The following is a 23,896-nucleotide window of genomic DNA, read 5'->3' as shown; positions in this document are numbered from 1 at the left end:
ATTTAAAAGCAAGTTGGCTGATTCCTTGAACTAAATACCTGCAATTACTGATCGTCACATTTTTCTTCTGTTGTAAAAACTGAACTAATTACAGGTACTACCCTTAGGGGGATGAGCTCTACAGTATAATGAACGTTGAGTGCCCTCCTGAGTTTAGCATTTTAATTATTCATAATTATAATGATTTCTGTTTATTTGAGAACTTTGGAGATAATTCTAGTTTATGAAACAAATTGAGAAGCAGACTAGTTAAAGCTTTATTTTGTTTTGTTTCACATTGAGGTCAACAGGCCTGTGGATATGCCAAGAAGTTCTCATAAGCAATGAGCCAGCTCTCTGGCTAATAGGTGGGCACGATTGATGTGTGTCATGTCCTGAAATAACTGGATGCACTTTTTTCTACTCAGTCTCTGATTTCTCTAGAACTATGTGGACAATATTGGGATTGTGAAGTGAAAAACTGACAAGGACTCAACTGGAACAACTGGAAATAATTTGTGAAAGTTTGTTAATGAGAGAAGAGATACAGTAGATTCAGTAGCTGGCTAGTAGCCAAGTGTATAAATTTTTAAGGCCTTTTCTTTTTCTTGAAAGAAGTGTGTGTGTGTGTGTGTGTGTTTGCTTAGTTCCCCAAATGTATTTACATACAATGGACCCAAGTAAAAGATGGATTTCTGGGCCATTTTGGACCACAATAATCTTTGTATCTGTATCTACTATTACTGAATATATATTAATGATAATGATGTATTTGGTTCCTACAATCTATTTAGATGTCATGTACACTCTTAATAGTAGCCTGAAATAGTGACTAAATATTACTTTTAAAAAAGAGTTTGACATTGCAATTTGTTGTATTTTTCCCATCTTTTTTTTATCCCTCTAATAAACAGGGCTTTAGTTTCAGAGCCAAACTTGTCCTCTGTAACTAGAGAATTGCTCAAGTTTCCTGGTAGGTAGTCTATATTCAACTTAGGAAGAAGTAGCAACTGCTTAAAATATTCAAGTAGTAGCAAAGGTAAGAATGATTGATATGGATAAACATCTGATGGCTGTCAAAAGGTCAGTCTGGAGATACACAATACAAAGCATTTTTAAGGAGAATAAATTTAACCACTGTCACCTAAAATCTTTAGCAGCCAGATCAGAAACAAGGTTCTGTCATAAGAACATTATTTAGAAGTACATGCGGGTAACTCTCAGTTTACAAGCCCATCTCTGATCAACAGGAATTAACAATTACATATTCCAGGGTTAAGCTCAAATGTGATTTCTGCTCTTCATTGGCAAATTGCTTAATAAAAGGGAATGGAAGTACTATGAATAAAAGAAAAAGGAAAAAATATTCTTATCAACCACAATATACTTCTCCTTCCCACAACAAATCTTTAACCACAGATACTAAGGAGTAGCAAAAACAAACAAACAAAAAGACTAATTGGAAAATCACTTTGCCTCCATGTCCACCCCCAGGTGCTAACAAGCAGGGAACAAACCGAAAGGACAGCCTGTAGGTGAGGAGAGGCCATGGAATATCCACCAACAAGATAATCATCGCTGGAAACACTGGAAAGTGTCTGAATGTAGGTATGTGTAGTGAAGGCTTCTGTGTGCTCTTGCAATCCATTATCTAACTTTCCCTACTTTCATCCATGCTATATACCTGCTGTCCTATCAGTCACAGCCACTCAGAAACCCCTGGGGCCCTCCAGCAGGAGGTCTTCTCTCCTGTCCTGAGTTTTTGAAACATTCTACAAAACAGCTTTGCACTGCCTCCTGCTCTCTTGTTTCAGTGTTCCCATGTAGAAACCTTCCTCCTCACTGAATTCAATTCTTATTTTCCTGAACACAGAAATGCTTTATCTTTGCTGTCTCCACTATCTGAAATAACTTTCCCAACTCATCTTTGCTGGTTTTAGTTCTATTTACTCTCCAAGGCCAAAGTCAAGTTCCACCTGCATTATAAAAATCTTGTTCATTCTCCATCCTCATTATTTCCTTTCTTCCAAATGTCTATAGAGCTGTGGTTTTACTCCTCCTCTGAAAATTGTTTGACAAGTTCTAGCATGTATTGCTTTTTATCTCCATATGCATGTGTCTCAGTGTAACTGCTGTTTATTTCTGGAAAAGACAGGATCTGTTGTGTTCTTGTATATACCAGGAACCCAAGGGGAGGGAAACAAGCATGTGAGGAGCTGCTGTGGCTGGGTGAGCAGCACAAAGAGGTGGTTCAGAGCACAGACTCTGGAGCCAGACTGCCTGAGTTTGAGTTCCTGCTTAGCCAGTGACTAGCTGGCTGGCCTTGGCAAGGTTTTCTGTTAAAACTTTTTATGCCTTATTTCCTTATTTTCCTCATCTCTAAAATACAGATAATAAAACGATCCATCTCATTGGGTTGTGATTAAATGAGTTGATAAATGAAAAAGGAGTAGAATAGTATCTAATACATATTAAACACTCAAGAATGATTACCTATATTCATCACTGTATATACAGCAATGATTCATCTCAATTGATTTTCTCAATAAAGCTATGAAATAGATGCCATTGTCCCCATTCTCAAAACAGGACCACTGTGGCTCTGAGAAGTCAAGTCTCTGCCTGAAATTGCTAAAGAAGGCAGGATCAGAACTGAAGTGTCTGACCTTAAACCCTAGACATTTCATTCTGAACATTGCCTCACACACAGGTGCCCAGGGACTAGTTGTTATTGATAATGATGAAATTTATTCTCCTCTATTCTTATAGTTTTAAACTAAATTGTGCTAAAATTTCACTAGGTTGACAGTTTAAAAATATTTTGAATGTGAAATGTTTTTAGTTGACTGTAAATGCCTTTTTTATGGGCTAATCCAAATGGGGTGGAGTCATAACTACTTTTTTTTTTTTTTTTTGGTCTGAGTTAGAGGCTAAAACTGAACTCAACAAGTATTGCTATTCTGAGGCACTGAAGGAAAATGAGGGAGAAAAATGCCAAATGACTATTCCTACCCTAAGCTATTTTATAATCTAGGTGACTCAGGTAATGGAAACACAGCAAAAACACCTATCACCTTTCTGACATCTCATTCCTTGGTTCACTGTGAGATTGGCCCTTCTCCCTACCCTCCCTCCTTCATTCTCTGTAATAGTGTAGGCTGGATACAGTGTCATTGGCTACAAAAATAACACTTTTGGATTTGGTGGAATATGCCATTTTAGAGTAAACTATAAAATTTATGTGAAGTAGTTTTAAAATTGTTTGATTCTACTTGAAATTATTTTGGAAACTTTACAGAGAGCTCTCTTAAACATGGCATCCTAGACACTCTTGGAATCTCTTTATTGTCTAGGAATTCACCAGCAAGTTTTGTTCTTGTCACTTGCAAAATTCGTGGGCTGCTGCTACTTCATTTGTGCATCTGCAGCACTTAGCGCTGTGCTGGGATGTGGTAGATGATTTAATAAATTCTTGGTTAAATTAAATTTTGCCACCATACTAATACATTAAGTATACTGTGCCCCTCTGACCTACCATAGAATTCCAGAGTAACTTCAGAGACTCTCAGTAGACCTAAGGGAACTGCCTTTAGGTGAAGCATCGCCAAGAGTGGGGATTGGAAAGACTAACAGTTTTGAACACTTTAACCTTATTCTAGGATTTTTACTTTACACACATCATGTCATTTAATCCTCAAAATAACTCTTAAGAAGTAGGCATTTGCATCCTCATGTACCAACAAGAAAGCTAAAATTCAGAGATTTTAACATATTTAAAAATCACACAGCTGGTGAGAAAGAATTTCTAGTGCAAGTTTAATCCAAAGACCAAATAAATGTTGTAGTAGTAATGGGAGTAAAGTGAGCCCTGGATTCAGGATCCTGAGGCAGGTACACTGTTATGACACTAACTTCAAGTGACCTCAGACATATCATATAAGCTCCTTGTGCCTCAGTCTCCTCGTCCCACATGACATTACTAGGAAGACCAAAATATTGTATTTGTGAAATGGCTTTGAAATGATCAGAGATGCTATAAACATAAATTATGAGTCTGGTAAATATAAACATTGAAACAGATCACTTTAAAACATGATATAAAATGTAGGCATAATGGCCATAATTACTAAGCCAACACTGGACATAGGACAAAACATTAGACATCAGGACCGTTGCATATGGAGCCATATGCCTTGTACGAGGAATGGCTGTATGGAAAGCTACTCATTCGGAACATTAAGAGCAATACTATCCATACATGCATGGTTTTAAAAATATGTGTGCACCTCCAAGAGTCCCTGAAACACCCTCACGGGGATCCAGCCTGCTGCTTCTTGAAACAATCTCTTGAACAGTTTTTCAAAGGAATTAATGACACTTCACTTTGTGGCTGATGACTGGTTTTGACCTTGTAGATGCTGAAGGGAAGTAAATGTATTTGATGAGTTATTAAGCACATGCTTCAGTTATTACGATAGTAAAAACAGCTCAGTCTTATAAAACTGTGAGGTGCTTTCTGTTTCTTAGCACTTAATTACATTCCTACTGAGTTTAGATAATAAGTCATTAATCTCAGCACATGACATAGTGCATTTATTTAGATTTAAGAAAGTTACCCTTATTTCTTTCTATTCTTTGGTTTATACTTAGGTGAACTTATTTCAAACACAACCTACTAAACGTTTAAAAAATTGTATTTTAACCTGAATGAGAACAGGCAGCTTAGCTGATACTTTAAACAGTATTTTAGGAGTCAAAGAGAAGTTAAGAAACCACTTTTATATATGTTTTGTCAAAGCCTGCCTAAGGGAGGCCTCTGCTTCCAAGATCTACCGCTGAGATGGAGAATCTATGATCAATTGCTCAATTTCATCTGGCCAATTTCAACTGTCAAGTATTTCTAAAAATATAGGTCCATGACAGTAACACATTTGACTTTTTTTAATAGCCTCCTCAGTATTTGCAGTTTATCATTATTGTTAATTATTAAGTATCTTGATGGTAGAATGGATTGTAAGGATAATGATTGCAATAATATAGCAACAAATGGCTAATTTGGGGTATAGTCCTCAGTTATAAAGATACTTTGTAAACTATAAGTCACAATACAGATATTATTTATAAGGATAATTTTTATAATACCAATTAAACACAATTCTGCCAAATAGTGAAACATACAGGGAAAAAATCCCTACCCCTTTTACGTAAAAATTATTCATGAGCATGTGTTTTTCAACACATAGCACGATGTCTGAGAGAAGACTCATAAGAATTATAATAATATCTGCTATTTGTAGAGTGCCTGCTCTATGCTAGACACTTTAAAATAGATCATTCTTAGTTGTCAGAACATTCCTGCAAGGAGATTTTTTTCATCATCTTATACAGCTGAGGACATCGGGACTCAGATAGGTTCATAAATAGGTAAACTAAAAAATGATACAGCCGCAATTCAAAGTCAGATCTTTTAGGCTCCTCTGTCCATACTCTTTAACTATGAAGGAGGCCAGGAGGTAATGAGTGTAAAAGAAAAACTCTCAGACAAAAACAGTAATAATAGCTACCATTTATTAATGTGCCAGGTACTGGCTTAGGTGCCCTCGGGGACTTAAATCCATTATCCTAAACGGCTTGATTGTATTCCTCCCTCTCAGATTTTTCAAATGAATCCGAGATTAATATTCCCATTTGCCTTATGAGACATTTAAGGTTCAAAAATATTGGGATGCAAGATGGCTCACTTGCTAAGGAACAGAACCAAGTTGCCAATACAGGTCTTGTCAAGTTCTAAAATTCATGTTCTTTCTATAAGTGAATATCATAAGCTAAAATATATGTCTGATTTGTGAAAGAAAGACTCTGAACTACTACATGTTTATCTTTTTGCTTTTAAATTATTCTCAGAATTATTTCAGTTTTATTTAAAAATTACTGAATAGTAAAGAATTTCAGAAAATTCATATTAGTTCAATGACTATGTACTAGTTTGTGTTTATTCTAATACTGTCCATGTTGACCTTGAAGTTAGATGTTTCACATTATAAATCCTATGTGCTCAGCTTGTATTTCGTAGTCAAGAATTTCACTAAAACTTAAAAATGAAAGCAAATTTATTAAACTCAGGGAAACTGCCTCACATATAAAAACTCCTGTTATGAAATACCACAAGTTACAAACAGCTGAGTAGGTTTCAGCCTAGAGCAGCATTCATTAAACAAGTGTCTATTGATTGCCAACTCTTTTCATAACTCTCTAATGTGGACATTGGCATATTCGTATTATATTCTTACATCATATTCTTATTACTCAAAACTCCCTGCCTTCAAAGAGCTTTACCAATTAAGTAGGCAGAAAAGATGCGGTAACTATTAATCAACAAAAGCCAAAGTTATGTAATATAGCAACTGTGAAATAAATCATGCTTTTTTTAAAAAAAAAAGTGCTCCAACTTCACGGCTGGAGGTGTTGACTGTAGGTTGAAGTAGTCACAGAAGCCTCACAGAAGGAAGGCAAGTGGATTGGCAGAGAGGATGGACAGCACTGGCCAGGCAGACACGTATGGTGGAGGTGGCCAGGCAGCAAATACAGGTATTGTCCTGAAGGTTTGTGTAGAGGAACTGGGTAAGGCAAAACTGGAAAAGGACAAGAGGCCAGATAGCCAAAGGCTTTGATTCTAGCTAAAGACTCTGGCCTTTGGCCTCCAGGTGATGGGGAGATATTGCACATTTTTGAGCAGGGGAGTGACATAATTAAAATTGTGCTTTAAAAAAGATAAATTTGGTAGGACTAGGCAGGATGGATTGGTGGGATTAGAACAGAAGCAAAGAAACTACTGCAATAATTCAGGTATAAGATGATGAGGTTCTGGACAGAAGTGACAACAGAAATAGAAGGAAAGAAATAAATGTAAGAGATGACTCAGAGGAAGACATGACAGTAGGAGAAGACTAGATATGGGAGGGGAAGACACAAAATACACTGATTTTAAATCCTATCTGGGAACTTTCATAGTTTACAAAGTGCATAGAGTTTATGAGACATCATAAATAATATTTGTGGTCCCGGATGCCATTGGATTCAAGGAGGATCTTGCTTTTACTCAGGGTAGCATGTCTTTTAGCAAAATATGCAGGAAACTCCTTCATTTTAAGAGATAATAAATTCCATTATAAAAATTACTGAGAGAATAATTTTATCTTTATGTCAAAATAATAATAGTAATAATAATTTCAGTTACAGAATGTGAGCACAATTAGATGAAAATTCAGATAAATTATTATGTTTCATTTACCTCCAAAATTCCAGTTTATTAGTTTAGCTGTTATTATATTTTCTACCATGCTGACTTTTAAAACTGAGAATTAAGTCTAAAATATATTATTTTCACAAGTATATTGATACAATTCTCTAGTATCTTGGGAGTTTTTTTAGTGCCTTTTTCCCAGGATTAATTCCATTGTCTTCAAAATGTCTTTGTATAATAATTGTAATACTTTACAGATGGAAAAATGGAGCCATAGGTAAATTGAATTAATGATTTATCCATGATTGTGAGCTGTGTGAGAGCTCAAGAATCTTTCTCTCTCTCCTGTGGGTCCAATAGACACATAGATAAAATCGGATTTGAAAGCAAGCAATATTCTTTTTAGCTGTTTATGTTTAGTAAAAATATTGTGTGCCAGGCAAATGCAATCTTCTTCCTTAACATATACACACAATACACACACACACACACGTACACACACACTTCATAGCATTACTCTGATATATATATCAGTTACTTCAGAAAGCAAGTGTCATTTTAGTATTACTTAGATGCTCTTTTTAATGCATCAAGTAAAACATATTGTGGCTTCTAATATTAATTCATTCCTCACTTAGCATTGTTAAAAATATTTATGATCTAGTACAGAGCAAAACATATTGTTATCCATTTTCCTCAGCTTTGATATGAAAGCATTCTTCAGCTGTTTCCTAAGGAGGAATCTTGTCAAAGTTTGATGGTAATTTATGTTGTCAGTCCATTAAGTTGATTTTATGGCAACCAACACAACTATTGTCCATTTATGAGAAACCTGAGGACCACTCTAGGTCTTCGCAAAGGCCGTTTGATACCTGCCCTCTCGTATGGCTGACCTTGAGGGGAGTTGAGTTGGGTAATTTATGGCAAACACCATCTAGGAAGACCCATTTGCAAGATTCACTGTCATTTAGTGCTAAATGATCATTGCTGAGTCCAGAGACAATCTGAGTTCCTGACAGAGCAATCCCATAAAAAATATTGCCTACCCACCCAGGTGTCCTTTCCAATTATCTGGAGTAGAAATTAATACTTTTAAAAGCTGCTAGTTTTTGAAAGGTTATTACAATTTATTCCAGCGGTTTCTTTTGCACATTATGATGAATTAGTTTATTACGCCATTATTTTCCTTGTCAGCTTTTTAGAAGATTGAACCATAATGTTGAAACATTAGTGTGAATGGCAAACATACTATTTTACAGCTGAGTAATATATTTCTTTGAGAAAAATGTGCTCAGTTTTTAATAACAGGTAATTTTATGTTTATGTTCCCTAATGCTGTTGTCAGGTATTATTTATTTCTGTTTGGTAAGAACTGGCGAACTTTCTTTTAAAATGTTAATGGTGGTTTAGACAGATTTTAGAGTCATAGTAAAAATATATTACTGAAAAGTAGAAAATATAAATTGTAAGTGTTTTCCCCTGAAAGCTAATACTTTATAAGGTTTTCAAGACACCAATTTAATATATAGTTACTTCCAGGGAGAATAATACTTCTGTCTTAACATTTTCTCTAAATGTAGTATGGGGGCATTTTTCATTCATTTTTCTAAAGTCTTAATGACTTTCACATTTTTCTTTATCTTCAATGATCTTTTAAACTTCTTTATCTTAAATGATTTGTAACTTCATAAGTCATTTGGAGGTATTTTGTAAAATAATATTAACTAGTTCTTTGATAGAGATTTCTTTTTTTTTTCAGAGTCACAGTTCTCTATTATATGTGTACTAAGATAGTAGAAAATATAAGTAATTTCCTATTTAACCAGGTATAAAAAAATAATCATTATACCTCCATATGACAAAGATTGATAAGAAGTATTCTAAAGAGTACTTAGTACACTATATTCATTCATATACCAAATATGTTTTGAATGCCTGTTATATGCCAGGCATTATACAACTATGTGGAGTTGGGGCATATCCATCTCAACATTTTAAAAATTGAAAAAAAATTGAAAAAAAAATCTTATTTCTGTTTTAATTAATTTTATTCTACAGGGTTTTTTTTGTTTGTTTTGTTTTTTTATTTCATCTTATTGTTATGGGGGATACAGAATTGCAGGTTACATACGTTGCCCATGTACCGCCTTTCCCCCCAAGTCAGAGCTCCAGGCGTGTCTGTTCCCCAGGTAGTGCGCGTTGCACCCATCATGTAGGTATATATCCCTCCCTTCCCCACCCCCCCTTCCCGAGTCAGCACCTTCAAGTGTTACCATTCCCCAAACGGTGCACAATGCACTCATTGTGTAGGCATACCCCCATCCCCTCCCCCACCCCCCCACTTCAGTCTGATATCCGATTGGTGTCGTTCCCAGATGTGTATTTAGGTGATGTTCAGGGAAACCAGTTTTCTGGTGAGTACATGTGATGCTTGTTTTTCCAGTCTTGGGATACTTCACTTAATATAATGGGTTCCAACTCTCTCCAGGAGAACCATAGAGATGTCGTATCTTCATTATTCCTTATAGCTGAGTAATATCCCATGGTATACATATACCACAGCTTACTAATCCAATCATGTATTCTACAGTTTTTTTAAAAAAAAGTAATAACACAATTTTCCAAAATTCTGAATCTTACGTAAACTGAGCATGTAAGCAAATTCAGTAATACTTTAGAAGTTTTACATTCGCTACCCCCAACCCAACAAGTGCTTGCCAAAGGAAATACTGTTTTTTGTTTTCTCATCAAACACTTTTGTTTCTTTAGCAAATGTTTTCAATATTGAATTATTTATTTTTGTTGATATGACTGAAGCAAATGTTAGCTTTAGTAGAATTAAGATTCAAAATATTATGTACATTTTTCCCATTATGCCAGAAAATTTCTTGATAATATATTAGGCTTATAAGGTGAATGTCAAAGTTTCTTTTGGGGGAGGGGGTGGGGATAAAGTTTTTATTGAAATATAACATACATACATAAAAATGCACACATAAGTATATAGCTCACTGGACTTTCACAAAGTGAGCAAACCTATATAAACTAGCACCTGGATCAAGAAACAGACATCATGAACATTCCAACAAACACCCCTGTTTCCTTCCAGCTGTCACCTCCCAGTGCTAGTAACCACTCTCCTGACTTATGACATCATCAGTTAGGTTAGGCTGTTTTGTGAACTTTATATAAATACAGTCATGACTTCTTTTCCTCTATAGTGATTTTGAGATTCATCCACATGGTTATATATGGTTGCATTTTGTTCCCATTGCTGCATGGTACATTCCATTGTTTAAATATACCATATTTAACAAAGGTGTGAACATGCTGTAGTGGAAGTTTTGTATTATGGTAAACCTGTTTCCATTTTGTTACACTCCAGCCAAGATTGGACATAGTAGGTGAAATGTGAAGATCTTGCTCAATCTGAAACTCCCATTGCCCCCCTTTTTTCTTTTTTTTTTCACTTAAACATTTTTATGATGATTTAGATGGAAGTTGTCCTTTGTCAGTTAATGTTTGTTCCAATCCTTTCAACTGTTTGTATCTGCTTTATAACATTCACTGTACTAACCCTTCTTCAGGATGGGGTGGGGGGGGGTGGTAACACAGTTTAGTTATGTCCTCAGGATAAAGTCTTAGTGAAAAATAAATAAATATTCTTTAGTTATAAAATAAATAAGTAAATAAATAAATCATATTTTATTTACGCAGTCTACTGTGAATGATCACTGGGTTGATTCTAGTTTGGGGTTGTTGTAAAAAAAATGCTGCGATGAGCATTATCATATATGTCTTTTGATGAAATATGAAAACATTTCTGTTGGGTCTATTCCTAGGAGTGGAATGGCTGGGTCACAGGACAGATAGACATTCAGCTTTCATAGATATGGCCAACCAGTTTTCATGAATCCAGGTAACCTCTTACAGTTACTAGTTATATTCCTTTGGACTTCAAGTTTAGAAATAACTGGGAAGAATTGAGTAAATAATTTCTAGATTTCTCTCAGGCTTTTAATTCTGTAATTCAGTACTTATTTACAATGGAGAGTATTGGCATAGACTTCAACAAAAGGCAGATAATGAGAATCTGCTATTTGGTTTTCCATTGTATTTCTCCATTTGCATTGGAATCTGGATTTGACTGTTAATGAATTTAAGCATTCACATTTTTATGCTAAATAATGAAATTACAGTATCTGATGCAGAAAAGCTGGAAAGTTTTCTAGCTTTCCCAGTCATGTGCTTTCATGTAATGCTGGTGGTAGAAACTAGCCACCAGTATTTTTACTGGAGTAGAACAGGGATTGTATACATAACACCTCACTCATGGTATTTTGCAAAGAACAATTCCTCGATACATTTTTGGTGAACACATTAATCTATTTTCTGAATAGTTTTTTATAGGCTTTGGGCATTGCATAGAATCCTGGCTCTGCCAACAGACTTTGGCCAAATTATTCATCTCCCCTTAGCATTATTTTTGTCATCTATTATGTGGAGAAAATAATAGTCCCTGTCTCATAGATCACTGTTAGAACAAAATGACATTGCACATGTAAAGCACTTTGCACATTTAATAATAATAAAGTCTACACATGATAAATACTCAATAAACAGGTGGTATTATCGTCGTCGTTCTTCAGTTTTAAGATGGGTATTCTTCCAACCTCTGTTTAAAGATAGTAAAGATTCTACTGCTCATAAATTAGAGATAGACATACTATGAAGTTAATTAGAACTTGACAACTAGATTTTATTCTTCTTTTTATTAATTTTTCCACAAATAATTATTGAGTACCTGCTACATGCTATGTCACTATGCAAGACATAGGGATTCCACCACAAACAGTTCAGACACTGTCCCTGAGTACAATGCTGTCGAGGCTTACAGGTCCTAGTTTTAGTGTAGTCAGACCAGGCATGAGGGAATGTCTAGCACATTAACTGCCATGTGAGTTGTATTTAACTCATGCTAGTTTTGAGCCTGGGGCCTCGTAAAGCATATGTAACTCACAGTTCTCTTCACCTTGGGAGCTGAGATAACTATTTTTCAAGTTACATATAACTCACACACAGAAAAATAAAAAATTTTTTATTAAATTAGGATCATTTTGTTTTCAAATTTTTACTCTATTTTTGTAATAAAACACCTTGGCCTCAAGGAAAAAAAATTTTTTTCTAGTGTGGCAGTCAGTTTGCTAGACACCATGGTTTTGCACAAGAGAGGCACTTCACTTCAGGAAGACTTCTTGCAGGAAGCAACAGCTGATGGATGTGTAGGAGTTAATCAGGTAAGAAAGGGGTAACCAATCAGGAACAAGAATGCACCGAGCAGAAGAAACAGCATGAGAGGACAGGAAGACTTTCAGAAAGCCTGAAGCTTCGAAGACTGAGTATGGGGAAAAGAAAAGGAAAAGTGTCAGGAAGAAAGAGGTAATGCTAAAAAAGCAAGCAGGGACCGGTCCATTAAGGCCTTGTAGACTGGACTTTTGGATTTTGGACTTTATCCTGAGGGCAATTAGAAGCCATTGAATAGTTTTATTATTTTTAATTTTTTTTTGAATGACAAATAAGAATTGTATATATTTACAGTATACAATGTGATGTTTTGATATATGTATACATTATGAAATGGTTAAATCAAGCTAATTAATATATCTATTATCACATACATATTATCATTTTTTGTGTGTGAGAATATTTAAGATCTTCTCTCTTAGCAATTTTTGAGTATAATACATTATTACTAACTAGTCACCATGCTGTGCAATAAATCTACCAAACTTATTTCTCCTGTCTAATTGAAACTTTGCACCTTTTGACCAACATCTTCCCATCCCCCCACCCTGACTCCCAGCCCTCACAGCCACCATTCCACTCAGAGAAGCCAATAAATGGTTTTAAATGTGAGTATCGTGATCAGATTTGCATATTAGAAAGAACATTGGTGGTGCAAAGTAAAGACTAAGTGAAGCAGAGTAGAGGTAACAGTGGTCCAAATTCAGCTCTCAGCAGTGGGATCAGGAGGAGAGGGTGGGTAGAAAGTCTCCCACTTGGAAATCTGGGAGGGTACCCATAATTCTAGCTAATACAATGGGATGGATAGTCATGGTAGTCACTGGAGGAAAGGATGCAAAAGCAAGAGCAGGTCAAAGGTGGAAGATGATGCATCCCACAGGGGCGTGTTAAGATTGAAGTGCCTGTTATTATCTAAATGCAGAAGACACAAAAGTGTTGAATAAATAGCTTTGATTTCATGAGAGAAATCTTTTATGAAGATGTTAACAACGTGGTAATTGCAGCAGCCATGGACATAGCAGGGATTGCCTAAGCAGAGCTTTGAGTGAGAAAAGAGAGGCCTAGAACAGGACCCTGAAAAAAAGCCATATTTAAGATATAGGTGGGAGGAGAGAAACCTCAAAGGACACTGAGAAGGAACAGTTACAGAGGTGGTAGGCAAATGTGACAAGTATAGTTACCAGGGTGACCAATGGTAGGAAATCTTTCTAGAAGAATGGAATGAATGGTGAAGAGTGCAAGATGCTGCCAAGATGTGAAATCAGCTGGGTATTGAGAGTGTAACCACCAGATCTGTCAAAAAGGGGATCTATGGAAACTGCTAAGCAGAGGCAAGCTTTGAGCAAGCCAGGGTACAAATATAAATGGAAACATAACTAAGGGTTGGAATTCCAGGTAGAGGTGATTTCTCAATAGCTCATTACATAACTATATTTTTAAGATAGTTACACTATTATCTGTTAAATACATATCCTTAATCTTAGCATATCTTTAAAATACATACCACTTTTGATCACAATACAGTTTTTGTCACTGTTTTGACATTGACCTTTGAATCATAAAAATGTTCTTTAGAAGAATATGAATTTTATGGCCTAATCCAATTGTCAGAAACTTGCCTCTTGGTGAACCTCAGCTGAGAATTCTGAAGAAACAGGAATAGGGTGGGGGAGGAGATTCTCTTTGGAGAATTACTTTTGGAGAGTTTTTGTTAGCGTTGGAAAGAATGTGGAAGCACAGCATAGAAGAATTCCAAATGGAGGGATCGTTTCCGTCCTTGCATGTACATATATGCAGAGTCAAGCTCAGAGAGAGAATAGACTCCTTGGAGGAAAAGTCAGTGATTCATTATTTTGAGTTAAGAGGGGACATGTTATAAATCACAAGCAGGAGAAACACAGTTCTGTTTTCCCTGCTCTGTTCCACTGTTGAAAATTAATTTTCCTCAGGATTTTTTTTTTTCCTGGTGGCTGTTATTTACAGTATTGTCCACTCAGCCTGGCTCATTCATTTCTACAGGCAGTTTGTGCTGGTGCGCCAAGGTAAAAGCATAGCAAATTAGTTTAGGGACTTGCAGGAACTCTATGTGAAAGCACTGCTTCTATTTCAATCTATAAATGTAGGGTGTGTTTATTATCACATTTCATGCCAAGCCCAAGCCAGTTTACTATGTGACAGAGATTTGAAAAGGACAGTGTTTGGGGGAATTTTCCTTTTAAAACTAGATCAGGTGGCTTAGGTGTATGATATAATGGGCCTTTCATGGACTCTGCATCTTCACACAGTGGTTTTGTTGCTTCATGGGTAGAGCTAAGAAGCTGGCATTTTGTGGAGCAGTTGGCACGGTCTGTGGCAGAGCTGTCCCTTGTCCCTCAACTCCCACATGGGTCCCCTTCCTCTCAGATTGAGCATGTGGACCAGGCACTGGGCTGAGGACTTAAATGCACTCTCTTCTCATTTAATCTCCATCAGAGCCATGAGGTCAACTCTATAATTCTACCTATTTTACAGAAAAGGAAAGTCAGAATCTGAGAAATTAAGTAATTTTCCTCAGTACACACCTAGTAAGACCTGGATTCAAACCCAGATTTCTTTCACAGTGGACTAGTGGCACTAAAGAGTGTTTGTCTTCTTTTTTCTTTTTTCCTAAGTTTTGAATACAGTCCACTGGCTTGGTTAACACAAAACTAATATCTTTGTCTTCTGGTTCTACCACTGGCTTCACTTTACTCTCTGTTCTTTTTTTCCTTTCTCCATTTATTTATATCCTATTATTTACATCTCTGCAGGACACTTAAAATTAGGGTAGGGGAGGAAGAAGGGGTCACTTTATTAAGTCACAAGATAAAGTAGTAATTAACAAAACTTAGTATCATAATAAAATATGATATATAATAAGTAGAGCTAAACACATTAGTATTAAGCATAAGAGATATTGTTCTACAAAGTAATTAGCATAAAATTGTTCAATGAATTCTTCTCAAGCACCTACTATTTCAGGACTCATCTCTGTGCTAGGTCAATAGCAGGGAGCAAAATGGATGCCTGTCCTCCAGGAGCGGATATTCTGTCTGGGCGTGAGGGTGGGGGCTGGGAGCAGACAGTAAACACACATACAAGGGCAGTGGAACAAAAAGGCAAAGTCAAGTCAAATGGATAGAAAACTCCAAAGGGATGGGAGGAGAGGGGTTGCTTTCTGATGTAAGGCAGTCAGGGAAGACTTTTCAGGTGAGATGACATTTGACAGAGGTCACAGGGAGCAAACCCTGCCCATGTCTTGGTGAACCAAATCTCAGGAAAAGGAAACATGACCGGCAAATGCCTGAGGCAGGAACTTGCTCTGTGTGTGTGTGTGTGTGTGTGTGTGTCCCTTCCCCTGCCTCGCCAAGCAAGGGGACCAGATGGATCAGGAGGGGGAAAGGAGAATGGCAGGAAACTAAATCAGAGGTAACTGGGGAGAGGGGTGGTCTGATTTGTAGGGCCGTGTGCAAGCCGATCAGGGATTTTAGTCAGACAGAGTAAACAAGGCACATTTACAATTGATACTGCTTTAATACATCCAATCTCAGTTTTACCAGCTTGCTCCTCTTTGGGGTTTCTTTTTAGTTATAAATAGTGCCGACTGGAGGACTGAGCAGGATCATTAAATAAGCAGGCTTTCACTCCCCTCTGTCCCCCCTCCACCCTGCCCCCAGGCAGACAGCAATAATTGATCACAGATTTCTCTTCTAGCCACACCACTAAAGGTCAGAGCTGGCCAAGAGGTGAACCATTTCAGACATAGCCTTTAATATTCAGATATCACCAGTTCACTATTATACTATGTCCAAGAGCCAAATCTCCAGCATCTGGATTTACCTTTGCTTCTGCCTACTTGTCTTACCCATGGACTAAAACTTCCTGTGATTTATCCTGTTCCCCACTGAACCCACTCCTGCCCTGTGTGCACTCAGTCCCTTTGAGCCCCTCAGTTCTTCCCTGCTCACTATTTTCCACTTGAAGGGACCTGAACAGCAAAGAGCTGAAGACAAAATAATCTTGACCTTTCTGGATATTAGTTTCCACATCTGCAAAATGGGTCTGATCATGCCCAGACTGCAGGGCTGTTGTGAGTACTAAGGTATTAGCCATTAATAAAATGAGTGTTGCTGCCACTACTCGAGCCCTCGATCTGATAGAAGGAAAGGGGAGGAAAAAAGAGGGCCCCAGAAACTTGAAGTGGAAGAAGCAGAGGGGGAAATTACTTACATTTTGTACTGGCCTCTAGGTTTACCATTCTGCCACTCCTGTCATGCCTGGTTGAGCATAGAAAAGTTAACTATAGTGAAATAGGACAGAATAAGATAGTCCAAGACAAAGACTTCATCTCTCCACCAATATGATGTGATGGGAGTGCGCCCTGTAGAGAACATGAATATAAAGATGGGCATTAGGCAGATCTTGCCATTGAGAGGGGTTGAACTTTTTCAACAGGTATGTTGGAAGTAACAGTGTATCAGTGGAAATGTAGAAGCAGACAACATTTGTAAAATTAGGATATATAATGGAATTTCAAATAGAAATGTAAGTATTCCAACCTATAGGTGGAGCATGGTGGTTTATGCCTATAATCCCATCATTTTGTGGGGCTGAGGCTAGAGGATCACTTGAGTCCAGGAATTGGAGACCAGCCTGTTGTTATTCAATGGGGATTACTGAACACAATTCAGTTAGTTGTTCCCAAACAGTACAGACTCAGATTTAGGACCTGGGACACCCCCCAACCCCACCAGCAGGGAACAAGAGGTCATATATATCAGCTGTTAGTACTCTGAGGAAGCCTAAACCAGGAGACAGAGCCCAATATCTGAATGGCAGCAGTGACCACATTAGCACTACCACAGGCATCAGAGCAATAAAGGGATGTTTCAATGAACAAGTTAAATACTGCAACTGGCAATATTCAAGCAGATATGTAGGGTCTCAACCATAGGCTGGGGCCAGAGGCAAGACTACAACTCCTTATAGAGTTAAGAGGGCCGAGAGAGGTAGGGGGACTAGTTCTAGCACAAGGCAAACTGCAGAGCATGGAAATTATTAGGCAGGTTCCCCAGCAGACTCAGTTAACGAAACTGAGAACCAGTAAACCCAGACAAGGCAGAAGGTTTGCACTCAAGTCAAAGCACAGGCTGCAGCCCTAGAAGTAAAGCCCACATGATGCAGAGGTCCTGGATTCCTCCTGACGGGGGCTGACTGGTCAAGGGGCAGGCCACTGGGATGGGACCCACGTGGGAGGTGGGACTACGGAAGAGAAAGTGCGTGGAGGCTGAGAACTGAGCCAGCACTGGCTCCTCTATCTAACGCTCAGCAAAACCCACTTTGGCTTCTGGACTTCCCTGGGCTGCAGGATAAAATTCTGAGAAGAAAAACGAGAAAAGCAAGTCTGTAGAATTGCCTGGGGGTTTCAAACTCCTCCTTCTTTATAAAAACCACTTCATGCTTAGCTCAGGTAGTAACAGAATTATTTCTAATCACCTAAAATTTTATCTCTAACTGGATTTCAGTAGAGAATCATGTCCTCCAAAGCTTTAAATTCTAGAGCCAAAAGTAAAAAAAGTAGGTGTATTAATAATAGTGAATTATTAGAGTAGTGTGTGTCACATGGATATGTACACAGAGAAGAAAGTGTGTGCTTGCAGCAAATAATTACTTTTCTTTGAAAATGGAAAATTTTGTGCTAATATTAAGAATTGAGATTGAAATTTTATTTTGAATAAGTTAAGGTACATAAATTTGAAACTGCCAGCAGGCAATTAACCTAGCCACAGAGAACAGGAGATAAGAATATAGCTGAAAGTGTTGAATGGGAAAAGAAGGACCTTAAAGACACTGGCACAAGAACTTCTGTTTTTCTATTTTAATTTACAGTTTCTAAAGTGTTGATATAATTTCCCACAGTTTTACATAATTTGATTGTGATTGTCTTCCTTCAGAGGGGCTGTGAATATATTGGAATTTATTGGGCAAATGCTTATTCAGAGACAAATTGTTGTTCCTCTTCTACTGGCTTCCAGAAAGAGGTTATGCTAGTTCATTTGGGTAACTGGAATCCTGTTCACCAGAAAGCTAATCAACAAGATGGCTAGTTACATTTATGAGCATTTCTTTTAGAGGCATTTAGTTTCAATCCCACAGATGGTAGCTGCAGTCCATTAGTTTCTGAGCCAAGCTTTTCAGCGTCCTATTGTACTTAGCAAGATTGCTATTGCAGCAACACAATTATTCCAAATTCGGCGAGAGTCAGTGGGCCTAAAACAAAGCTGTGCCATAGCAGCTTAATCCCAGCTCACCTTCCCTTTTACTGGATAAACAATCAAACACCTGCTGAATTTTGTTCCACATAATGAGAACATCTGATCAACAAAGATCAAAGAACACTGACATGTGATCTTAAAACCAATATAGTAGAACCCCATTATAGAAAAGATTTTTATTACATGGTTTCAGATAGGCATTTTGTGGGTCAAATATGCTGCCCAAAACAAGCAATGCCAAAAAATCCTGACTCAGCATGGTTAATTTGTAAGGCCCATGTCAATCCTTTGCCTCATGATCAGCATTTTTGGGTGCTTCGTTCTATCAGAATCAGCCTTCTTTTGAATGACTTGAAAATGGCCATTTAAAATTTACAGGAGCAAGAGAATATGTGCTTTCTGGTTTTTTATTCATGCTTTTAACAAGCAATAAAAATGCAAGACGAAAGGATATTAAGGATGTTTATCTTCCTAGTTACACTAGAATTCCCACTTTCAAGAATAAGCAAAAAACTTAAAGCTTTGAAAATGTCCAAAACACAAGCTTTCCAATGTAATTCACATAAGACACCTTGACTGTCCCTTCTGGGTTTTGTTCCCTCCATGTTTGTAATGAATAAATAAATATGGCCACAAATGACAACGCTTTCAGAGTTTTCTTGCAATTACTGAATATACCTCCTGCACTCTGCTGTTAACTCCTTCTCTGAATCTTTTTTTAATTATTGTGTGTACTGTAGAGAGTGCAAATCCCCCTTTCCTTCTCCCACCGTACCTAAATAGCTTGTGAACTCCCATATTCTTCATAAAACCTCTTCTGAATGAAAATGAAATAGGGCTTGCCACTCTGGTTCTTCATATTAAGTTCTAATTGCAACAGCTTTCCCTAGTTTCTCTCCTCTGTAAAGGGCGCTTGTACAATTAATTTCTTATATACGGAGTAAATATTTATTTTGATGTACCTAGTCAAAAGGGCAGCTGGGTCTCTATATGGTTGCTTATGAGATTTTCTGTCTTAGAAAACTTTAAGAAGTCAAACACTACTGAAAAACAGTCATTTTGTACCGTATGCAACTGAAGCTCGATGGCACTTAATGGTGTTGTTTATGTTAATGGTTGTGTGGACATAGGGTGTGCGACATCTAGATCTGTGTGAAAACCACAGTATGCACGAATAACCATACAGGTTAAAACAACTCCACAGGACATTCAAACCAGTTAATTGCATTGGATGTGTTGTTATATTAATTCTGTTTATGTGACAATATTGAGTAAAAGACTAGTTTTCAGTAAGTATACTTGATGACAGCCAAGAAAAACATAGTTAGCCATTCCCTCCTCCCTACAGAATACAAATTCCTGTACATAAAAGTAACACTAGCCAAAAATACAAGTGCATCCTCCTAGCACAAATAGCTTCACTTCTTTTCTTGCTAAATGTTGATCTAACCAACAAAGAGAAACTGTATTTTAACCCTGTTTTTTCTTGTCATAGAGGGTGCAGAATTACCAAAGTTTTGGACAGTGTTTTCATTCATTTGGGACTACTTTTGAGTAGTTGATAAAAAACTAAACTTTTATAATATCCTGGATTTAAAAAAATTTAAAAAATATTAAACTTTTGTATACGTATATTATACTTTTTTACATGTTATTTTAGGGGGATTTAAACTCCTGCTGACCTAAGAATTGTTATGTCTAGAAAAATGACTTTATGGTACCTAGAAGTGAAATTTCAAATTCAAATTACTCTAGAGGTAATATGTATTTTTTTTCTTATATCAAACCATTCTGAAATCATGATTTTATGCATTAAGATGAAGGAGACTATATTTGTTATTACAAAAAGATCCAAAGTGACAAAAGCTTAACTATAATTGAAGTTTATTTCTCACTGGCCTAACAATTTGGAGTGAGCAGTCCGGGTTGCTAGGGTGGCTCTGCTCCTTAAGGTTACCCCAAAACTCAGGTTCCTTCTGTGTTGTTTTCAATCATCTTCATCTTCGTGGTTGAAACTATGACTGGTGCTCCTGGCCAGAGAGGAACAGAAATAAATGGCAAGAAACTTTCTTTTAAGTGATGTGGAAGTTGCATACATCACTTCAGCTCACATTCTTTTAGTGAGAATTCAATTATATGGCCACATCTAGCTGCAAGGGAAGCAGAAAAATAGTCTGTGGCAGTACCCTTCCAAATCTGTGCCTCCTGATAGCCAAATAATGGTGTGCTTTCAAAATCCCACCCAGTCTGGGCATCCAGCACAAAGTTACATGCCATCTTTTCCATCAAAAACAGAGATAGCACCCATGTGCTAGTGATGTATAAACAGACAGTTAAGTTGTCTGGCTCTACCCACGTAGTCCCAATATATAGTGTTGGCATAGAAATAGTATAACTACAATAAAATCTCCCATTCAAAACAGAAGGAATGGGAAACACATAGCAGTCTCTGATCCATGCCAATGATGAAACTGCTACTCAGGAACCTCAAAGACTCCTTGCCCTTCCGGGTCCCTTTCTTGGACCCTGGAGGACTCTCTTGGTCATCTATCTCCATGGCCTCTGACTTTCCTCTCTGGGAGGTTCTTCCTTGTCCATTATTCTCCTTAGCCACATCTGAGGTGTGATACAGAGAATACCCTGCTTTGTGGGCCTCAGTTAGGGATTGAATAACTGCAGGCTTTCATGGGCCAGACTTCTGCTTTCTTTAGCAATACAATTCTTTCTGAATTTAGTAAGCTTACTCCAGTCAGCAGTATCTTTGATTCTGCAAGGAAAATGTTGATTACCCTTTTTTTAATTACTCCGTAACGGTGCTCACAGATTTCTATCTCAAATATCCTACTTAGCAGTCTTTATGGTTGGTCATCAAAATAAAGCACTCTACTATCAAAGACTGCTTCTTGTAGAACTATGGTTTATAGAGAAGAACCATATATAGAAGCAACTGGGATAGATATATATTTTTTAATATTAGTGGGAATGCTGAAAGCAATTTTATTTCCAAATCAGACTGATTTTTTCCTATTGAAAGTGATGAGGCTTTGGACTCATTTAGTTAGCCAGTCCCCAGTAGCAATCCACTTCATTGCAACCTTAGGAAGATGTACCTTCCTTTCAGCTGTCCATTGGTTTAAAGGTGATGAGGCATAATGGTAACAACTCAGTTAAGGTCACTTTCCACAAATTATTTAAATTCTGCACTATTTTCAGAATGGTCATCCCAGAGCAAAGGCCTATGACTTGGTGGCAAATAGCCACGTTCCTGCTGAGTGAAGGGCGGTGCCTTTCGAGGCACAACCACAGGAGCACCCCCTCACACACGCAATGCCCCAGGCAGCTTGAGACTCAGCTCTCACTTCTGCATCTGCTGAGTTTGTTTGCTTGGGTGTCCTCGATCCTGCCTGCTCCACACACTTGGTCTCTCCCATTTAATCTTTACTGTTTTGGCATCTCTCATTTTCTCTTTATATAAAACACCCTGGCCACTCCAAATTCACTCCTTCTGATCAAGCAGGCTCTGTGTCCCTATGCAAACATTCCCATCATTCCTCTGATTTCGGAATCTGCCTTTCCAAACCCAACATTGTCATTTCATTTCAGTTTTGCCTTAAACCAGGGCCCACACGAGCCAGGCTTACTGCTGGGGGCCATGGCAAATAACACCTGAGATGAAACCTGAAGCACTCTAAGCCATTGTGAGAAAGAGTCCTCCATGATAAAGAAAATCTATTCCTGAGAAGATGATGAAATGTCAGCGTGAGGTGTTTTGTGTTGTTTTAGTGAGGCAGCCTTTGAGCTGTGTATGAGATAGGACTGGAATGTGCTATCAGGACCAACCTAGAAGTGCAAACCCAAACTCTGAGTCCAGAAGTTGAGGGAACGTGGACAGAATATCAGAACCTAGTGTGTCTGAAAGGTCAGGTTCAAAGCCAAGATTCTCAGGGTAAACCATGAGGGACAATAAGAAGTGAGTGTCAGGACAGGGATGAAACCAACATAGAGAACCAACTGGGGTAAAGAAGGGGGGCAGGTGAGGGTAATTTCCACAAGCAAGAGTTGAGCATGTTTGAAGGGCCCAGGCTCTGCAGGCACAGGTACGCTGTCACCTGGTGAAGTTTCCCACCGTTCAGGTCCTGACCAACACCAGAGCAGTGAGCTAGGCAGACACAAACATTTATTGAACAGCTTTTACATGTCAGGCGCTGTCATAGGAGCTTATACAAAGATTGCTTATTTAACTCTAGCAACACCACTTTGAGGTAGGTATCAACTCTTAGCATTTTACAGATGAGAAAACTGCAATATAGTTCAGATCATGTAGCTACTAAGTGTCAGAGCTAAGATTGGTGCCCAGTTCTACCTGATGCCAAACGCTTTGCCTTTTCCATCTAGAAGAGAGTAGAGTATATGGGTTTTCTGGGTCTGCCACCTCCAGTTTTCTTTTCTCTGCTTGCCTACTGTAGATTTATTTATTTGAGGACTATCTTCTGGAAAGGAATTTCTCTCATCAGTAAATGCTCATTTTGGTCATGTGGTAGGACCTTTTGGAGAGTTTAATTTCAGGCCCTTGTGTGGGACCATTATGCAACTTATCACAGACAGACCCCAAGGCTGAAACAGATTTCTTTCTTTGTGATGTAAACAAAAATGTCTTTATCAAGCATTGATTTTGTTTGTGAAATTTAAATCTTTGAACAATGACTTGTGGGAAATCCAGTTAATAATGTGATCACTTCGTTAAATGCATTGGTCATAGGTCACCCAAAGGCGATGAGAGGTCTTCCAATGTTTGGGGACACTGCATGCTTGTCTTTGTATAGTTCAAAACAGAATGAAAGTCTTTCAGCCTAAAAACACTGGAAAGCAGTTCTGATAGGCAAGTAAGTCATCTGTCTTGTCAGACGTGGTTCTGTGCCAGTCTGCTCCAGCTAACGAGTGGAGAGTGGTGAGCACAGTTGCCACTGGGAACTCGTGGAGTACGTTTACACTGCCTGCGGCTTTCCCACTCGCTTCTCTCTTGAAACCTCATACCCGTGTCAACATAAAAGATACAGAGAGGTGAATCTCTAAGCAA

At 37.8% G+C, this 23,896-nt stretch overlaps 1 protein-coding gene across 7 annotated transcripts in view; it reads left to right on the top strand.

Moving 5' to 3' along the window:
* HS3ST5 (heparan sulfate-glucosamine 3-sulfotransferase 5) overlaps positions 1-23,896 on the top strand; it is a 265,981-nt gene that overhangs the window by 161,085 nt on the left and 81,000 nt on the right. For 2 of the 7 annotated variants that reach the window (XM_069488289.1, XM_069488287.1), the window contains exon 3: positions 1,474-1,583. The exons of 3 other annotated variants lie outside the window; for them this stretch is intronic. The gene's annotated coding sequence lies outside the window, so the exon portion shown is untranslated. Of the gene's footprint in view, positions 1-1,473; positions 1,588-23,896 lie in introns of all 7 variants that reach the window. 2 more of the 7 variants (XM_069488288.1, XM_069488286.1) reach the window with 1 other exon arrangement.

This window comes from Eulemur rufifrons, chromosome 15, assembly GCF_041146395.1.
Source record: "Eulemur rufifrons isolate Redbay chromosome 15, OSU_ERuf_1, whole genome shotgun sequence".
NCBI lineage: Eukaryota > Metazoa > Chordata > Mammalia > Primates > Lemuridae > Eulemur > Eulemur rufifrons.
This window is presented reverse-complemented; position numbering and strand designations above follow the sequence as displayed.